The 21,373-nt window shown below is 46.2% G+C and overlaps 1 long non-coding RNA gene across 1 annotated transcript; it reads right to left on the bottom strand.

Annotated features, from left to right (window-relative positions):
- Positions 1-12,440: 12,440 nt before the first annotated feature.
- LOC142584581 (uncharacterized) lies at positions 12,441-20,965 on the bottom strand. Its single transcript, XR_012828816.1, has 3 exons — positions 20,706-20,965; positions 13,942-14,053; positions 12,441-12,565 (listed from the first exon to the last, which is right to left on the bottom strand). It is a non-coding gene; the product is annotated as an uncharacterized LOC142584581 (long non-coding RNA).
- Positions 20,966-21,373: the final 408 nt, after the last annotated feature.

The following is a 21,373-nucleotide window of genomic DNA, read 5'->3' as shown; positions in this document are numbered from 1 at the left end:
AACCTGGTGAGAATATTCTTCATTAAACCAGCAATCCAAAACAACTCAAGCTTTAAAACACATTTTTTTTTCCGAAAATCGGTATTTTAGCCCCGCATCCCCCCTTAAATAGGTGGCGATAAAGCGATGAACGCGACGATCGAGCCCTGTATCGGACGAGCACATCGAAATTGGATTTCACCGCTCTTTCTGCGCACGCGCGAGGAGCAGTAGTTGCGAGAGAGAAATGTGGGGACTTTTGGTGCTCAAAATTTCTCTTCGCCTAGGTACTACGGGGAAGAAAGCTGTTAGCTCCGTTTGTCCCTAGCCAAGGTTGCAGCAGAGAATCGACAGAATGCGTGGGCGGCAAGACCAAAAAGCCGCGTCCGAGGTGAGTTTGTTGCTATTTTGTTGCGACGGCAGCATATTAAATTTTGTAGTCGCAGGTGATACGTTTGGAAGTGAGGTGTCTTCTCGAATGACTTTAGTGGCAAAGTATTACGTCGTGCCGATGCATTGTTCATTAGTGTCGTTGATCAAGGTCAGCATACCACGCACTTCAGGGGAATCGCGGGAACGGAAACAGTTTATGAATTAACTGCCGTGCCGATGCATTAGTTCTTAATGTAACTGAGCATACAACACACTTGGAGATTCGTGGGAATGGAAATTTTGTACTCTGTATGTGTATGTGTGTACTTGCGTCGCCATGCGATCGAGCCGTAGATCGTTGTGAGAGCTGTACAGCCACACTGGCAAAACACTACGCCCTGCGGATGAATACGGAAGAAATGTATGCTAAAGAAAAATGGTCGTCATGCACCTTCATAGCAGTAGACCTTTGTGAAAGCTGTACAGTAACACTGATATTGGCTAGTTAATAATCCCGGCTGTTACAATGTCTAGCTCATATAAGGGGCGCTCTATGTGGACGAAACAAGGGCTCAGATCGCTACAACCGCATGCGAAATACTCTGAATGCCTGCCAGTACACTTGTTCGGCGTCTCCGTGCTTGTACTGCGGCAGGAGACGTGACGGCAAGTGGGCGCGTATATCACAGTGGCCGCTTTCCACTCTTGGTATACTTTGCCGCAATACAATGCGCATGCTTCATTGCGCGACACTGGTGCCCTGCAGCGAAGCTGGCTTTAGGCAAACGTCATTATGAAACGCTCGAGCCATCTTGTCCGTCACTGCGGATAGAAAACGCATACACGTTCAACCTATTTGAGCTGCATCATTTTGTCGATGTTTACCCCTCTATACTAAATGAAGAGGATAACGTACGCTAGTGTGGGTGATTTAAAAGATTAATAAAAAGCCCGGTAACATATGTGCCGTCAGTGAAAAAACACTATTAATGCAGGTCTCCACGCTCCTGTAAAGAAAAAAAAAAGGTGCAATTCAGTGGTGACCCTCTGGAGGTGGATCCGTACCTATGTAAGCACAGCCGGCTCATTAGTCACAAAGTAGGAGCTGAAGAGAACTTTTTAATGCTCATTAGACTACATTGACAGCGATTATTTGTGGTCAGCCAGTGACAAATGCATTGCACCAAACAGTGAGACTTCGTCTTAATCCGCAATGCTTACGTGGCGAACAGGAGAGCAAAAGGTGAAAACAATGTTTTCATACAAGGCAAGTCATCCATGTAGTGGAATTGCATTTATCGTTGGTGTAGTGTTGATGCACTTTCTGAAGTCCAACCTTTAATGCAGCTTAGTTTCCGTTGGTGCAAGTGCTTCTACTGGAAACATCCAAAATATGATTTATCAAATCAGGTTGCCGTCTTGTAATTTTTGAAATTTTCCTCTGGTCTTAAGTCTTTTCTGAATCTGGAAGAGCTGGCTGATTGTACATTTCATCTCGAGATAGTTTACGCACTTCCAGCAACACAGGTTACCACACTTTGTTGAGTGCAGATGAGCACTGCAAATTCTATCATTTTGATGAGGCACCGATCTAATGCCACTCACTCTTGCCACAACGCTTTCTCAACTTGTACTGTACTTGTTTCTTCCACCTTCCATTTGCAGCACCAGGGCTAAGGCACAACAGCAATAACATTTCTAGCAGAAAATGCTTGCTCCTTGGCATCTGATCCCCCGTTCATTTGCTACTTTCTTCCAATTTTTTTTAATGTGATGCTCCTGCCTTCACACACTGTCAGACTGTTCTCCTTCATGCGTTTCCTTGTACTCTCTCTCTCCGCTTCTTGCTCAACATACCGTGCATGCCTTCAGTCATGTCCAATTGATCGATGCAGTCTTGTCCTTTTCTATCTCTCCTCCAGAACCTGCAACTTTCGACAACCTAGCATTATTTTGCTTTTTTTTGTGATAGTGCCTGGCTATCTGTTGCTGATGCCACACATTCACTTTGCAATGGTTTATTAGACCACATACATAAATTAATAGCTGTATAAAACCTTGACCCTCCAGCACTTCCACAAAATTCATGCAGAAGTGGAAACAAAGATTACTTAATTCCTCACCACACATTACTATGTCTGCATCAAAGCTTGATATTACCAACATGTGTGCAGTGTCGTTGCCCATGCTTCCTGGACAGGAAAGCCAGTTGCTCCAGTTCACAAGGCTAGAACAACTGCGAAGTGATTGAGCTATCTGCTTGTGCTGCATTTTTTTGCCACAAGCTGTACAAGGTCATGGCTTGTGCTGCAGAAACCGCATCTTTTTGCCTGCTGCATTCCTTTGTGATGCATTGAACGTGTCTGCTTCTGTTTCCCCTGCTATTTTTACAGAGAAGCTGTATATGGCTAGGTTCTGACCATGACCAATAGTGCATACATCGACAGGATGTGTAGAAAAAAGTTGTGTCGACAAAATTGAATCCACAGTAGCCTGCTGTGCGCCAGCAGTGCTCAGTGGCTCCGGAGTGCATGGCAGAATAATAAAACGTCATTGTGTACCCACCAATGTCTGTGCCTCGTTTTCTTGTGAAGTCGACATCGCTCTAGCGACGTTATCAGCAGTTTTACTTTGGTCCTGTTATGGCCAGGACGCGTCTAGTTCGTACTGAAGAACAACAATGTGCATGTTAAGAGCACCGGTGTGAGCAACAGCGTGAAGGCAACGGGCAGTTGCTATAGCCAGACCCGCCTTGTCTGCAGATCCGTAATGTCGGCTAGCTGCTCTGTGACCGATGAAGAACAGCGTGCCCGTGAGGATCACCTTTGCAAACAGAAGCGGGAGTGGGCACGAAAGCATCGGCGACCAATTGCAGTATATCACAATGACCATAAAGCAATGGTTACCATGGTGACAAAGTAAATAGAAAATCAAAGATAACGAAGTTGTATGTATGTTTCTTTATTTAATCAATATAGCAATTAACCATATATAACTCAATATACTTGTCAGCAAGTACAGCTTCAGCTGGTCTTCCATCTTCACATAGTGGAAGGGCTCTGAATTGTATTTTTTTTATCATTTGTCATCAAACTTGTGCATTTTCTTTTTGTAATGCTACAGCCTGTTTCGTGCCATTACTGTTTTCTCTGCTTTTGCCTATTCTGCAGCAGTTGCTGGCATTGTCTCTTGCCTAGGTGTTGGTCCGCACGACATGCTAGAGATGCCATAGACAGTTTAATCACAGGGTGTTCAATGTAAGAGAAGGTCAAAATTACTGGTGTTTCTAATTTTTTAAGCAGCGATTTTTGAACTCTTGTGTGATAAAATCTCGCTTTGTTGATAAACAAGTGATTATCTTTGACAAGTTGTTTCCTATGACAACATTTTTTCTGCGTCGAAAGTTCACACATTTGCCAACAAGGTGCACACACGAGTCAAAGAACTTTGAAACTTTATAGGTCTTGCTTCATGCTTTGTCACTTGGTTTGACATTTTATTCTCATTTTTGATCTCATTAACCTGGCTGCTGTGTGGGAATACCGAACTTGCTACTTAGTACTCAGCATGAAACTAATGCTTTAAAACCACTGTGTTGTCCACTTGCCTCACCATGCCACTGTGTGGTTTTGATCAGAATTTTCCATCATAAGTACACTGTTACAAACTTGCACATGACAAGTATGTTACCCATATGCAAGCAATGCACTGTTTAAAGCCGAGATAAATACTTCACCAAAAGAACTGCTTTCACCTCCAGTCCACTCTTTTTAGTCTGTTGTCTAAACATCCTGCCAAATACTGTCATTGCTATTGCGTCCTGCCGCAAATGTTCATTGTCAGTATACCTTAATTGTTTTGCCTGCTAGCGCAAGTAATATGCCTGAAAATGTACTATGGTGGTGTCCTGTCCTCTTAAGGATGACCAATTTTCCTGGAAACCATAGTAGCCAGAAGAATGGTATTTAAAATGTGCATCACCAAGGTCCTGCAGAAGAGCAGAGCTCAGTGTTTGAGCTTTGACATCACTCCATAGAATACCTGCATATAATTTGTGCTCAATTAACCTTGCTGCAAGACTTTTTCCAAGGGCAAGGCCTAGAATGTTGGTCAATTTTTGATGCTCTGACCTAGTTTGATGTGATTTTCTGTGACATTTTTCTCTATTCCTTTCTTGATTATCTTGGATAGTGGCCTTCTTAGGAGCTATTGCTTCATTAGATGTTTCCTAGGAAGGAAAATCTTGGAAGCCTTTATACCGCACTAGTGCGCATCATCTGTAAGGAAACAAAGCACTGCATGAGCAGAGGTCTGTCTGCGGCAGCTGCTGTGAATTGCGCCCACGCATCACCCATGTGCTGCTCTCGTGGTCTTCCAATTAGCAACGCAGTTGCGCCACACCTTGCTTTGTTTGCGAAGTGCCACACGAGATAGATTGTCCATGCTAGCCAATATATTGCGAAATGGAAACCTGTATAGAGCTGCACTCAAATTTCGCATTAGGCAGTAGGCGAAATATTTTGTAAAAGTAACAATTATATAAATACCATGCAATGAAACCAATCAATATGTACTGAACCAAACTTGTCACCTAATCGCACTGCAGGGAACCCCTGATCATTCTAAGTTACACCAAAGGCTTGTCATATTTAAATAGTCTCTTGTGCACGCAGTGTATGAATGGGATATCATTGAAAAATTTGTGAATGCCTAACGGAGTGTAATCAGGACTGGCACTTTTTCACTGTAACTATCAGTTCCCTATATGTTGCTTTGCTATAGGGAGGTTATGCTCTAATAGAAACAGTTGGAAGACGGTTCTGTCCACATTGTCACTTCCGTCTATATTTGTGCATTCGTTTAAGACCCATCAACTAGCCCAAATTAATTTACATATCTCATAAAAGCAAGTGCACTGCAGTTGGGGCTTTGGAAATAGGCCTGTGTTTAAAACAGATTCGAATGGTCGACACATGAAGTGGGCTCGTTCATGCGAGTACCCATGTCAGTGCTGTATTGTCTTTTTATGAAGAGGATCGATCTATTGTTCCTGCTTTAGATAAAGTCTAGTGATCTAGAGAGCATATTTTAAAAGGCTGATGAAAAAGGGAACACTTTTGGATTTTGCGTGCTAACTACTATCTTGTCAGCTGCTACAGTTTTTGTAAATATTCAGTAAATATATTTGGTGCATCTCTTCTCCTCTGTAACACTTTCATGGAGGTTGCGGACGCTTCCAGACGCAAGACTGATTTATGCAGCAGGTGCTCCTTGGCTGCATCTGCAATGCTAGCTCAAGGCGAGAATGCTTTGGCCACGTTGCCATCTGCATCCACAGTCATCCTGGCACAACCGCCATGGTATGTTGGCCACAGAAACGTCACGTGGGTTGACAATATGTGTAGGCTGCTGTGAACACAGTTGGCAGGTGGGCTTTGCTTGCCTTGCATGGTTTAGATTCCAGCTTATGATCTTGAAAATCTCACCTTGTGATTCTATTGAAGCATTACAAGCAATGGTGTCTGTCCTTTGGCATCATTATCTAAAACTTTTCACCTGTGTTGCCATCTGTTTACAGCAATGTTTCTCTAACTTATCTTATGTTCAAGTGCCATTGCAAGTTAATTCTGGTTCACACATTTGACCCATCCTGTCATGTCTCGGCACCAAATGTTACGGAACCTGTATCTGTGAAAATAGAGGGTTTTCACACCATTTTCTCCTCTAACACAGGATACTGATGATGTTTAGAGCATCAGCAAATGTCGATAGCGTCTTGTTTCTGGAGAGAAATCGGCAAGGAAATGCTCTGTCCTGACAGACGCATGTACCGTGATGGGGCCGATAACACCTGTGTGAATCAGGCCTTCGTGAGGAAAATAGTTGTCAATTTACCTTTAGACTAGTCTGGCTATGTCAAGAATTGCTGGATAAAACATACTTCTCTCTTTCAGAAAGAGATAATTGAAGTGTTTTGGAGGTTTTCCTAATTTCCTGCCTCTGGCTTGAGCAGGTGTGCAAGATGCAAGCATTAGGTCCATAGAATTGACTGAAGGTGCACCACTGTAAATGTTCGGTTTGCCTGCAAGACAGTGAAACATGCTTTGTTAAGAGTCTTATGGCTTTGGTAAATATTACATCTCAATGTGCAGAAATACGTCACAAGATGTTGAACTTTAAAGGGGTACTTACATGATATATTTGACTATTCATTTCTTGCGTTAAATCAAGGTCCTAGACTTCGAAACTCTCGAAAAAATTGTGACAAGCTTCAGAGCGCAGCTAGTAATTAGTAGTACTGACTTTTCTACAGCCAATTTCAGTGTCGTTTTTTTATACAGTGGAACCTCGATACGATTCTGCTTAATACGTTTTTCGAAATGTTAAGTTTTTTTTTTTTCTTGAAAATCCGATTTGGTTGGATAATATGTTGGATGATATGATTTTCCTATGGTACACTTTATTTTCCAGTTCCTGTGAAGATCGTATCAATGAGGTTCTACTGTATTTCAGTTTCTAATTTATTTCTCATTAACCCTTTATTGACAATTGTTGCCTACAGGCAACATACCAGAAAAAAGAATGTTTGTCTTGCGTAGTTTCATTATTCAGTACCAAGATTCTGGCTAGGTGTCTTTGGCCAACACTGAATGAGAGGCAACAACTGTCATTTGTTAGTTCAGAGCAGACGAGGAAGAAGTTTGGCATGTGACTCACTGTCTTTTAAAAGTAAGGTCAGAGGATACAGGCCGATGTAAGATATCCAACTGCGGTGGTGTCACACATCTGAAGTAAAGCAAAAGAAATGTCTATACAAATTGAAAACAAAGCCTCAGGTGGCTTGGGGTGAGGCCCACTTCCAGATTCCTGCCTGGGGCTATTGTATTATTATCATACATATTTACCCCTTCATATCAGTAAAATCATAAAACTTTCCACATATTTATTCATGAGGTGGAAATGTGCACATCAGCTGCTGTGAAATATAACCTCACCGAGCATTCGACCTCAAATTTGTCCATGAGGTTGCCACTGCCATAGCTAAAAAATTTTAACAGCCAACCAATGTCGCATCACTTAGGGAGGTTGAGATCAGCCTAGGTTGACTTCATTACGTCAGCCGTGTGAACCTTGTGAGGTTGGCCATCTTTGCATGGTGTGGGGTCTCTCACACCCGTGCTCTTGGGACAAAGGAACAACACAGTAGTGCAAACAATCACAAGGGCATTTATTGCACCTTTCATAGATCAGTGCCTGCTAGCCGAGTTGCTATTCACAACACATGCCGATGGGCGCGCGACAAATCTAGAAGTCTGACTCACCGCGACCGGAAGCGAGCGAATATGTTCGCCCCATGCTGGATCCCAAGGCCTGGTCGTTCGCGTGTATGGTCACGCGAATCGTGGCGCGTTCGAGGGCGGCCACGCGAGGCGGTCTCGCAGAAGCATGGGTCGGCGCGCACGCGGGAGACGTCCCCGCCGCGCGCCGACCGGGCAAGAGGGTCGCTGCACGTGCGGCACGATCGTCCCGCTTCCTGTCTCGAACCCAACAACCTGAGCGCCTTGTCTCCCGACGCCCGAGTAACCCCGCAGCGGCGCGACGCTCGCGCCATCTCTCGCACCGCGCTTGTACCACCCGACCGCCGCGGGCGCCAGGCCACGCGGGGGGCGAAGCCGCCCTGCAGGAGACGAGCCATGCGGGAAAACTAGATCTCAGGGGAGGCGTGAGAGTCACGCATCCCCACATCCCCCCAACCTTAAATCACTACATATTCCGGCGAGACATGTGACACGGTCTAACATCAAACTGTGCTTCGCAAACAAGGTAGAACATTAAACAGTGGTCGCGCCGAAGAAATGTCCGCACGCTGTCCATAACATGCGAGCCGACATTGTCCTTGGGTGCACCGCTGGCGTCCGCCGGTCACAGCGGCAGCTTTGCAGACTCGACGGCACGATGCCAGGCCAGGACTCCGGAGACGACGACGCAGTAGTCGGTACGAACAAGCGTCGCTCGCGCCGCCGCGCCCTGCTGGGAAGAGCCGCCGTAGCTGTCGGTGACCGCCGGCTCTTTTGTCCGCCACCGAGGGTTGTGAGCTGGATGCAGGAGGCCGCCGAAGTCGCCGCGCCGAACTGGCCACAGCATCACCATCGCCCGGGGTGGCTCGATCGTAGTCCGGGGCAGCAGCAGACGATGTGCAGGTGACGGCAAACCAGGGGTGACTCCAATCACGCTGCGTAAACTCAACACACTCGGCAAACACTAAAGTAGTGCAAGGGAGAGGAATTATGCATGCGCATCGCCCACGAGGTACGATGTTCAACTCTGCTAGAAAAAGATCGGGCAGCTACTCAGATGCTAAGTTCACGTGAACGAAGCTCGCTTTCTTGAGTCGAACGAGTAATTTCAGTTCGTGCGAGGCTAAATAGAATGAGGGAAGCGAATTGCAACACCTCAACGCCACGGTCCACCAGGTTGTGTCCCTCCACGTGCGACAGGCAGCTTCGTAAAGCCTTAGGCCTAAAGCGTCGCTACCCTGACAACAACCGGCATCCAAAAACAACACCCAAAATGGGCGCAAAACAGGCAGCCGCGAGGAGACGTTAGCTCTGTGAGGTGGTCCTACTCCGCTCGGTGCACAAAGCATCCGAGTTGACGGCGCCCACCGTCCCAGACGGTGTCGGAGCGCCCGGTGCCAGGCCGCAATACCAGTCAGCCCGTAGTGGCACCCGTGGCCCGCGGCCACCCGGCTCCCAGAGCCGCGACTTCATCCGAGTCAAAGAGATAGAAGAAGCTATTTACATAAGAAATTCGGATCACCCACGAGGCTTCCGTACTCACTCGCTTCAGGCTTGCCACTGCTCTGCGGGCGCTCAGCCTCGCTCTCCCAGGATGCAGACCACGTGGCTCTCGTACCGACGAATGCCATTAAGAAAAAACACTTGCGAAAAGGCTTACCATGTTGACATGTTCAAACACACTACAGCCACCATCACCTCGCTCAAGAAAGCACGCCGCCGACGCTAGCGATAAAAATTCACGCTAGGCCTACGCTTCGGTTCAAACAAAGGTCTCGAACGAAGCAAACTGTTAAAACTATCGTCCGATGCCCCAAGAGTCCCACGTTGGGCAGCCAGATGTGGGTTCCTCTCACACCCGTACTCTTGGGACAAAGGAACGACAGTACACAGTATGCAAACAATCACAAGGGCATTTATTGCACCTTTCATAGATCAGTGCCTGCTAGCCGAGTTGCTATTCACAACACATGCCGATGGGCGCGCGACAAATCTAGAAGTCTGACTCACCGCGACCGGAAGCGAGCGAATATGTTCGCCCCACGCTGGATCCCAAGGCCTGGTCGTTCGCGTGTATGGTCACGCGAATCGTGGCGCGTTCGAGGGCGGCCACGCGAGGCGGTCTCGCAGAAGCATGGGTCGGCGCGCACGCGGGAGACGTCCCCGCCGCGCGCCGACCGGGCAAGAGGGTCGCTGCACGTGCGGCACGATCGTCCCGCTTCCTGTCTCGAACCCAACAACCTGAGCGCCTTGTCTCCCGACGCCCGAGTAACCCCGCAGCGGCGCGACGCTCGCGCCATCTCTCGCACCGCGCTTGTACCACCCGACCGCCGCGGGCGCCAGGCCACGCGGGGGGGCGAAGCCGCCCTGCAGGAGACGAGCCATGCGGGAAAACTAGATCTCAGGGGAGGCGTGAGAGTCACGCATCCCCACAATGGAAGCCTACATTCTATGGCCCCCTGTAGAATCCTGGGATGCTATAACATAAAATGATTCCAAACTTTTCTATTCCAATTCTGCAATCAGCCCACCACGATTGGTCAAAACTTTTTCAGGCCACTCCAAACTTCACCCGTCTGTCACGCGACGTCACGAAAACCGTGATGGCTCTCCATCTGCTATACATGTACACACTGATTATGAATGATTAAACTGCACAAAAGAAAAATAATTATTCCTGATTCAACGCCTTTTCACCATTGGCCCTCTGCTATTGGTTCAATGTTTTTGGGTAACACTCACCTCGCCTGTCTGTCACGCGACCTCACAAAACCACAAAAACTGACTGCATCAAAGTGACGTGTACGTGAAAAAAAATGCATTAATATGCTGAACAAAACTGAAAATTTTTCTGAATAGCCAGAGACTGCCCCGTTCTGAAAGGAATAGAAGATGGCTGCCCGCCGATCGCTCAGGCCCTCGCTACTCACACCTGCCGGTCAGCATGTATTTATTTGCACATTATAAACCTTTTTGCACGGCAGTAAAACGTTATCAAGCCCTTGCGGCATGTATACAGCATCGCTCTGCCAACTCTTCCTTGCTGAGGATTCGTTTTAGTGGCATTCTTATCCTTCTGTTGCAAGCCGCCGCGATTTTCGACCAGCCACCGCAAGCTAAATAAGGTGAAGCGGACCATTCGGAGAAGCCAGCACCACCCTCTTCATGCGGTTATCTATTTTCACTGTGCTGGCTCGGCCCCATCGAAACCTCGCCTCTTGTCAGCCAATTAGATAAGAAAAACCGCTGGGTGTAGGCAATGTTATTGGTTTTGGAAGTGAACAAAGGTGACCTCCTATAAACGAGGAGAGTGTTTGGTTGGGTTGTTCAGACCACGCTGCAAGTCACTGCCCGATGCTTGCGCCGGTGGTTACATAAATTTGATGTCAGGAGATTGGAATCAAAACAGTTTGAAATCATTTTATGTTATAGCACCCCTGAATGTGCTTTACTTTAGGTGCGTTCAATTCGCCTGCACCACCTGAACCAGTTCACGAGGTGTTGCACCCTGCAATTCGTTCCAGTGGTGCAGCAATGGCACCCGCTGAACCACTCCGTTCGTTTCAAAAGGTGCAGGGCTGGTTCATGATTTTGCTGCACCTACTCCGCTGTCGGTGCCGACTTGGTGCAGGCGTACAGGTGCGACGCAGCAGTGCAGCAGACAATCCAGCACATGGGTGCAAGCACCATTAAAAGCCCGCTTACACACGTCTGATGTGTCTACAAGTGTGGTTTGTAGTTAGGCCCACAAGCTGATAATTCTTGTAGTTCACAATCTTTCAAATGTACGCACTCTGTGCACATTAATCGGGCATAACATAACGCCTGCACCGCATCTGCACCTTGGCATTTGTTTCGAGTGTTGCGCTGTGCCTGCACCGCAGAAACAAGCTGCACAATTTCTGAACTTCTCGTGAACCTCCGTTAACTGGTTCACAGTTGTGCAGTTGAATTGAGCAGACCTTTTAAGTGCTTCCACATGAAGCTCTTATTTGCCCTTACGTTGCTTGGTGGCCTGATGGCTGCTTCAGGTATTGTACAATATGTTCGATTCAACATTGAAAGAAAATTCAAGGATATGAATGCTCATGAAGGCCAAAATTCAGTGACATACAAATGCATTAATTCTGCACATAAACTAAAAATTGTCAAATTTCCTTCTTCCTAGCTGCATTCAGTTAAGCATGCTACTAAGTTGGAATTGCTGGAAAAGTGTAAAAAAAGGCAATTCTCTTTTATAGTGTAGAGTGTCGACTGATAACTGGCCTTACGGCCAGAAATGATGTGCTTACCTTGAGGAGGATGCTTTAGTGCCAACTCTAATCTCTTCATTCAAATACATGTAAAATGCAGAAATGCTTTTGAGACTACTGGAATAATTTCAATGAAATTTGTTGCATTTGAGAGAAAAAGTTAAATTTTAGTCATTCTAGGCTGCATAATTTTGATTTAGGACCTTGAATATTTAGGAAAAATTGCTGAGAGTCAGTAAGCTTACAAATATAAGCACAAAGTTTACAATTTCATAGCTTTTGTATCAAGTTGTAAACTTCATACGGAAGTCTTTTTAATTTCACAATTTTCAAAATTTCCTGCCACAAAAAATTGCCCCCTAAAACAGTCGCTACATTTCAGCTTTTTTTTTTTTTACATGTAACTAACCTCATCGAATTCTGCTGCTGGCTTCAGAGAAAAACTATTTCTCTGTTCCCATGTATTCAGATAGGAGCTCCCAAGATAAAACTGCCTCCAAGTCAGGTAAACCATTGTAGTAAAGAACATTATAAGGAAGAGGAGGAGAAGGAAAAACATTTATTAAAAGAAAGAAAGGAAAAGCAGGTGTCTTTCTGCTTGTGTGGGAGGCGCCCTTAGTCCAGGACTCCTGCTGCTCTTGCTGTCTCCCGGGCTCGCCACACCTGGTGTAACAAGAATTGTGTTCTCATTTGAATTACTGGAGTATACTTTTTCCTTTGTCATAGGTGGAAAAGTAAAGTATCAGCAACGTTCTCACACCTACACTGTCCTTATTGGTATGTAGTGTGACTAAATTCTGCTTTTGCATTAGTTGTGTTGATAGCATGCTTGTTCCAAATTCTTATTTGTTCCTTTTGCAAATTTTCATTTTGTTCACAGAACTTTCCAAAAGGGGAACGTATCCAATAAAATAAAGCACTAATTTACTTTCATGCTGAAGATTCATAACTCTTACAAATTGATGTGGTTTCTACCTGGTGATCTTCACTTCACTAAAGAGTTATGAGCTAGGTACTAGGGTATCCCAGCAACATCATGAGCAAGCAACACCATCTTCTCTCATCTCTTAGAGAAAAAAAGAATCGTTATAACTTTACTTCACTCTGCAAAATGCTTAAAGCATAAAAATATCACTCGTTTTTTTTATTTTACATGTTATAGTACACAAGCGCCTATTAAACAATGAACAGTACACCTCATTGTCTTCTCCCATCCAGTCATCCCTGGCCCAAGACTATGCGACTGCCAGGTCAGCAAGCCAAATTAAGGAAAGTGTACCACACATGAAATAGGACGCTGAAAAACTTATAAATTGTGTTGTAGTTTAACCTAACCCCTCCTCCTACATGACAAAAACTTGTTTGCATGTCAAGGTAGCATCAGAAAATACTAAATTTCTTTTCTGATTGAAATTAAACCTGGAAAGTATTCTATCAAGTGCAGAGGGCAGAAGGGCATTAGCAAATAGCATAGCTTTCAAGATTTTTCACGCAGTGCCTATAGGTTGCCTTGATGCTGCCTCCAATCTCCCTTGTACTGAAGCATGCACACACACATTATACCTCCATCGATACCGAAGTCCCACTCAAAAGTCTCTGGCCAACGCAAATCATCCTGCATGTACTGCTGACAAGGTGTACATCTTTGGCGAAGTTATTTCCGATTCAAACATCTGATGGGCCAGAAAACTATAAATTTCGTTATGTCACCATTAACCAAAACACGAATTAATATTCCTGCTTGCAGGGACACAAATTGACTGCTGTTACTGAACAGCGCTCCGTGGCATTCAAGTGAAGAATGATCTTGATCGTCACTTATACGAATAATCATTCGGTTGTATGGCTGGGATTCCTAGGTCATGTGAATTGTGGTGGAGCTGCTTAGTGTAGTGACTGATTTGGGGCTGCTCAATATTTTTCTTTTTTTTTGATGCCACTCTAATGTCCGCCAAATAAAAGAAAATGTTTCTTTCTACATTGTGTCTTATCATTGCTTTGCAATTTGCAAGCACAGTACAGCAAAAAAGGGGCCTTGCCTTACATTGGTTCTATTTGAAATAGGCAATAGCTGTTTATTTCGGCATACATGCTGCAGCTTGTGCTCTCCAGGTCTCCAAGCATGAGTACCTGCTTCTGAGAAGATGACAGCTGTAAGAAACAAATGACTCTGTGTCACACAACTACAAAAACATGAAAGTGCCTGCTTTATGATAAATACAAAAAAATGACAACTCAGGCAGACTGGCAGAGCAGTCATCAATAATAAAACAAGACATTGCACAGTTTATTTGCCTAAGAAATGAGGTCTGCACATCAAGCTTAGCAATTCTCGGCAGCTTGCTCGCTTTATACAATCAGTCCACATTGTTAGCTCAACATATCAGTTTGATGGATTTCACAGTTCTCTTTAACACTTTGCCTGTTCCTTACTTCACCAAATCTGTTGTTGCTGTGAGCACCGCTGAAATTACAGCGGAATCTCATTGATAAGTGTACAGGAAATTGTAGCTGTCATTCGTTTTAACATCTATTTCAACAAACCAGTTGGGCAAGGGCCTAAAAACCAGCAATTTGGAACCATCAAGTTACAGTGCACAGGGCTGGGCAAACACTTTGAAATTGGGTGCCAACAGCACAGAAGGTTCGCACTACCCGCCGTGGTTGCTCAGTGGCTATGGTGTTAAGCTGCTGAGCACGAGGTAGCGGGATCGAATCCCGGCCACGGAGGCCGCATTTCGATGGGGGCGAAATGCGAAAACACCCGTGTACTTAGATTTAGGTGCACGTTAAAGAACCCCAGGTGGTCAAAATTTCCAAAGTCCTGCACTACGGCATGCCTCATAATCAGAAAGTGGTTTTGGCACGTAAAACCCCACAATTTAATTTAATTTTAATGTTTGCACTAACTTTCCAAATGCAGGCAGATTTAGGTGAACAATCACATTTAAGGTGGAGGTTATGTGCTGCTGATCTATGGTGTAAAAACACACATCTTGCTTTTACGTTGGCCTTGTTAATCAAAGAAACATATGTGCCATAGAATCTTGACTGTGGGTAATATTAGTGATAGCCACATTAGACAACTGCACCCGTCCTTCTAGGGAGCTTCTTTGCATTCTTATGAGAGGAACTCTTGAAGTTCAACCATGTTATAGTGCTGCACAGCGAGGGCAATTTCGTTTCAAGGCCAATGAACCAGGAATGCAAAACATTTCTCTATGGAGTGAACAGCGTACCCTACTTTTTAAAACTTACCAAGCTGATTGAGCGTATTTTTTCTGTCCATATCGCCAACAGAAATCTGCCAATATCCAGAACGAAGATCAATAGAAGAGAAATAGCTGGAACCATGGAGGCAGTGAAGGACATCGTCTATATTTGGGAGCAGGTAGACTTCCTTCTTAGTAATTTTGTTCAGATGACGGTAGTCTACACAGAAGCGCCACGTGCCGTCCTTCTTAACCAAAACCACAGGTGACGCCCAGGGACTTGAAGAAAGCTTAACGATGTTTTTATCTAGCATTTTGTTCACTTCACTTAGAATTACTTGGCGTTCCGATGCAGAAACTTGATATGGTCATCGGTGAATAGGCGTAGCATCGCCAGTAGAAATCCGATGCTGGACCGCGAGCGTCTGGCCTAAAGGGTGATCGTTTGAAGTAAAAAATATCTCGGTAGGAGGATAATACGTGGCAAAGGTTGTCAGCCTGCGCAGAGAACAGGTCCACCGCAACCATTTTCTTTATGTTGGCATCGGTGCCCGAGGCTGGTGCAAGGGGCTTGCTAAGCTCAGAAGAACCATCGGTTGATAAAGCTGCTATGTGATAGTCGCCGAGACAATCAACGTTGACAAGGCAAATACCTTGCAGTAGGATTTGCTTTCCCAATCCAAAGTTAAAGATAGGCATGCGAGTATGGTTAGCAGTAACAGTCAGAATGCTGTGAGGCACGGTGATGTCATACTGTGGTGGAATGTTGGGCAGAGGAGTGACAAGGTACTCGCCATCAGGAACAGGTGGTCAACACAACAGTTTAATATAGGCTATTGACTTCGGTGGCAGGCGAATAAAGCAGGTGAGGCGTAAGCGACACTGGGGTGCGTTAGAAGGTTCTACGAGAATCGGCAACTCAAGGCAAAGGGTACTGGCAGAGCAGTCAATAAGAGCAGAATGCGCAGAGAGAAAATCGAGTCCGAGAATTAGGTCATGGGGCAATGAGCAATCACGGTGAAGAGGACAGGAGTGTGGCGGCCGGCGATGCTCACACATGCCGTATATATGCTGATGATAGGCACAGTACCGCCATCCGCAACGCAACCAACGCGTGCAGACACTGGGGTGAAGTGCTTTTTCAGTCGTCGTCGGAAGGCAGCACTCATAATAGAAAGATGTGCTCCTGCATCGATGAGTGCAGTGACAGGTGTAATGGTTGGAGTCGGGCATGAAATAGATGGTAGCTGGCCCATGCGGTCATCGAACTTATCCACGCTGAGGACGTTGTTGAAGGGAGAGACTTGTTCTCATCAAGAAGGAGGAATCTGGGATTTATTTACAGTATCTGCATGAGAATGTGACAGTTCATCAGTCTAACATGACTGAAAAAGGAATGCACCCTGAGGAGCCGCCAACGGCTCCTTAAATACACTGTCCTCCCGAAATCCCTAGGTGAGGGAAAACGGCAGTTCACCACCGACTAATTCGGAGCGTCCAAAGTCATCGTAACCAACCCGCCTTTGAGGGGGAGGGTTTATGCACTCACTTCTGCGCAGGTTGCACTGACCACACCAAGGTGAGAGGGTTTTCGCAGACACTGTGCTTGACCCGAGCAGGCGCCTCTTTATTCCAGAGTTGACCCTGCAGTCAGTGGCCGCCGCATCTGTCCATTGACTGATGCGTGAGACGGGTTCTAAGCTGCCTGAGACGGCACCGCAAAATATCTTCCAGGAGCTCCCCTGCTCCAAGCAGACCTTGACGGTGTACACACTAATAATACTTGCTCCGTCCACTGTGTCTAGCCATCTCGGCACCCTTCCGTTGGAAACGAGGCGCATTGTCCTCCTTACAAAACCAGTCGCCGCCACAGCCATGGTAGCGCCGATGGGCTGGGGACTGATGTCTGGTCGTCCTTTCAAAGCGAGTCGTCACAGCAGACCTGGTGGCGCCTTTCCGTCGGTCCCTTCCTCGAAGATCACCAGCACCTGCTGGTCGAACGTAACACAGGATACCCGTCAATGTCAAGAAAGTTTTGGTTCGTAGGTAACATGAGCAGAGAATTTGAGGGCAGGGTCGACAACACAGCTTCACCTCCAGAAGCTGTGGTGCCTAGTTTTTTGGCTGCATCCAGGAGGCAATAGGCGGCGAGGAGAAGCGACGGGCCTTGGGCGTACGAGACTAATGGCATTGAGATGAGGGCGAGTGGCTGTAGCGAAGGTTCGGAGGTGGGGCATCAGCGGCAGCGGGTTCTAGGCGGGTGGCATAGGGAACAGTAGGTCCAAAGGTGCAGGAATAAGCGCAGGCGTATGTCCGAGGAGGTGGTGGCCATTGGTTGCGGCAGTGACAAGCGACGTGGTCGATGCGACAGCAGTGGAAGCAGATCGGCTTGTCATCAGGGGTACGCCATTTGGACGGGTTGCAATATGTGGCAGAAAAGGAGTGCCGGGGACGAGGAGGGCCGCTAGAGAACGGGGGAACGCTGGGTTGAGACGTGCAACACACGGAGTTCAGACCCATGTTCTCAAATTCCTGTCTGACCACGGCCTGAATCCTGGCAATTGTGGTTGCTGGCGGGTCGGGAGGTGTTGCAGAGAAGGCTGGCCAACAGGTGGCCTCGAGCTGGCGGCGAACAATACGGGTTCGGTCATCACAGGTGGTCGCCTGATGTGGTCGACCCTCACATGTCGACGTAGCAGCAGTGTTGGGTAGCTGCGTGATGTGGTGTGTGATACGGCGGCTCTTAGCTTGTTCAAGGCGACGGTATTAATTTGTCATGGCGCAGATAGGAAAGACGTTGCCGAAAACAAGAAAATTGAAAGCGTCGTAGGCGATGCCTTTTAGCCACCTTATCTGCTTCAGACATAGTATGGTGGGCTTTGTGGCAAAGAGCCAAGACGTCTAGGATGTATCAAACGTGTGGCTCTGTAGATGTCTGGTCACGAGGTGCAAGAGCCTTTCTCGCGGCAACCTTGCGCCCAAAGGGGTCGCTAAACAGTTCTCGTAGCTTTACTTTGAAACTGTCCCAGCTCATTATCTCGTCATGCGTTCAGAGTCGCATGCGTGGGGTGCCACTGAGATAAAAGATTACATTAGCGAGCATAATTGTTGGATTTCACCTGCTATTAGCACTGGCACATTCATAGAGCTTGAGCCAATCATCAACGTCCTGTCCCTCCAGGCCACAGAAGAGACCAGGGTCACGATGTTGGGCAACCATGACGATAAGAGCAGTCGGACAAGCTGAAGCCATTGCAGATGCGGTCTCGTCACTGGGAGGTACGGTGACAAGCTCGATGTACCGACCACTTTGGAGTGCCGTGACGAGGACGGGGATCGCTAACCTCCACCAGAATGTTGCACAGACAGACGAAATACACAGATGAAAGAGGCTATTTACATGCTATTTACACTGGAGCCAGACAGCCAGGCCGACACTCGCTCACGCCATGAGCCCAGACACACTTCATCTCTTCCTCGCGGCGGCTCATCTCTTGAGCATCTCTCGATGAGATCGTAATAATATGAATGTCTGTACTACATAGTGTGGTGTGTAGTGTGTGACACGGTGCAGCAGATGGAGAGAGACAATAAGCAGACGAGAAAGAATGTGCGCGCAGAGCCGAATTCCGTACTGGATAGAAGACAACGTTGAAGAGCGTCCGGCACGTGAGCACGCAGCACAAGAAAAAGAAAATAAAATGAAAATGCATCCAATCAGAAGAAAACACGGAGCTTCCAGGGGCCAATCAGGAAACGAAAAATCGACGAGAGCAGCAGAAAAGCGAGGTGCGCTGGCAGAAGAGAGAGTTCTAGGAAGCGACGCCAAGAGAAGGTCGGCCACCGGACTGGGAGTTCAAGACCGACCGGCAGGTTGCGGACCCGAGCCACCAGGACTTCACCCAACTGGGACCTCATGCCAACCCGTTCCTGGGCTTCACCACTCTACCCGATCGTGAACGGCTGCTCGAAACCGGCGAGTTTCTGCGCCCATGAGCAGAACGAGAGCAGTCGGGCTATGGGCCCGAGTTCTACGCCCAGCTGCCTGGCCAGAACGCCATCACCATCTGCCGCCACCTGCCTTCCCTCTTCAAACCGGAGCCACCACACTCTGGTCGCCTGTTCATCCACCAATCCCATCGACATTGTGGTGAGACATTACATTCTTTTCTGTTTTTCAAATCCCCTTCACCAATGAGAAATTTCACAGCATCCCCCCTTCAAGTATTTATTGAAGAAAACTTTCAATCAAGAATTCATTCATGCTGATGTAATTATGCAATGAATTACACAACTTCATTCAACTTGCTTGAACAATGAATAAAGAAATAAAATGGAAATCATTAGTCGGTTGGACTACACCTTAACGTGCAACATAATTGGTGAATGCATATCCATAATTTATTTCCTTCCATGTCAATTAATTTCATTGCTCTGAGAAATTTTCTAATTTTTTTTTTGTGCTTGCATTACTATGACCACAGCTAAAGTAATGCAAGGTGGCAAATTATTCACTGCTGCCAAAAATCAAAAAAAAAAAATTTTTTGCCACTTGTCGGCAGCAATGCAAGTGAAAAACTGCTTAGCAAGATTTGTATCTAGCAAATACGTATGCAGTTGGCATCTTCATAACAACAGAGAGGTGGATCATGCTACACTGAGGCTGAAGGGCTAACAGGACAAACCTAGCTGAGCTAGACAAGGGTGGACCAGTGCATGGCACTGGCTCGGGTCAGGCCAGGGAAAAGTGTCCATGCAGTGCTCTACTTTTATGCACTGTTTTCAAGTACTGAAATTTCATCCTTAAAATATTTCTAGGTATTGCAAGCATACTATGCTCTTCTATATCCATCACAGCTGCCTCTCATTTTCACAACTACCTAAGCTTTATAGCTCAGAATAGCTGTCAAAATAAGGTATACTGAAGCGTAATGTTTTGTTTACGTGTTCCTGTCGTATGTTGAAAGGCAGCGTTTTGGTTGCAAGGTGACTTTCAGTTGTGTTTTGCCTCGGCACCATGACAATGACGTATTGTCAAAAATTCATTCAACATGAGAGATAGCAGTTGATGCCATAACGTCACGCTTACTTTTTAAGTAGCCGGAACACATTTTTACACAAAATGAATTCGCCCAAGGCGCACGATCACCAGGTCACTACAGATGTTGGTAAAGCACTATTTATTTCACACAACTGTTGCACCTTCCTTGCAACTGTTGCATCTTCCTTTCCTTAAATTCCTTTCTTTTTCACACGGAAGGGGTGGTTTGCATAAAATTAAAATATCCGGATACACAAAAATACGGAGCAGTAAAGGTAAAGCGGCAGATGAGCAATATTCTCGCACCAACGTAGTGACAAATGAGCTGCTGCAAATGCTTCTTAACAGTCATGCTTTAACGGTGTGAGTGGTGCCTGCATTATGTTTAGAAAAAATTTACGATGCACTACCGAGGTTTTGCTTCGTTTAACATGATAAAGGTAAACAGCGGGACTCCGCTGTTATACTCTGCGTCGTCGCAAACTACTGAAAGGCGTCACAACGCATCTACAGCGCGTAAATGGATAAAGTAAGGATATCAAAAGCTCGCCTTAAATGCAAATCGGAGCGCCGAACCTACGCGTCCTGTTGGAAAGACGAAGCGAGTGCTCTTCAAAACGCAATAAACAATGGCCACATATCGATTTATCAATAAAGATCGTTATAAAAAGATTCTGTGTACTGGCGGTGCAAAAAATACTAGCTGTTTGAAGAATTTAAACCATTTAAACTGGGACTGAATCCTTCAATGACACGGACGCCCTGCAACAAACCAATAGAATAACTTATAACTTCCGAGCACTGAAAACAAGATTAACGCTTACAAAAAAAAAAAAGAAAAAAGATTGGCTTTGCTAGTTTCTGTTTCGGTGGATGGATGGATGGATGTTATGAGCGTCCCCTTTGGAATGGGGCGGTGGCTTGCGCCACCAAGCCCTTGCTACTATGCTGCCTAATATCCTACCTAGATTCACCAATGAAAAAAAAACCACTATGAACTACCACGTCCAAATTTTCTGATACCCTATTGCGAACTGTGCTTTTGTACGTCTCCGTCTTTTGTCGTTTCCCTACTTTTCTTCCACCAATCCTCCAATCGCCTCTTACTGATGTCTATTGCGGACCTGTTTGCTTTACCACTGCTCCCGCTGAACCCAAGGGCTTCAAGGAGGCCAGTGGTGCCTAAATCGACCGCTGGGTAGACGTCTTCACATTCTA

The sequence above is a fragment of the Dermacentor variabilis genome, chromosome 6, assembly GCF_050947875.1.
Source record: "Dermacentor variabilis isolate Ectoservices chromosome 6, ASM5094787v1, whole genome shotgun sequence".
Lineage (NCBI taxonomy): Eukaryota > Metazoa > Arthropoda > Arachnida > Ixodida > Ixodidae > Dermacentor > Dermacentor variabilis.
This window is presented reverse-complemented; position numbering and strand designations above follow the sequence as displayed.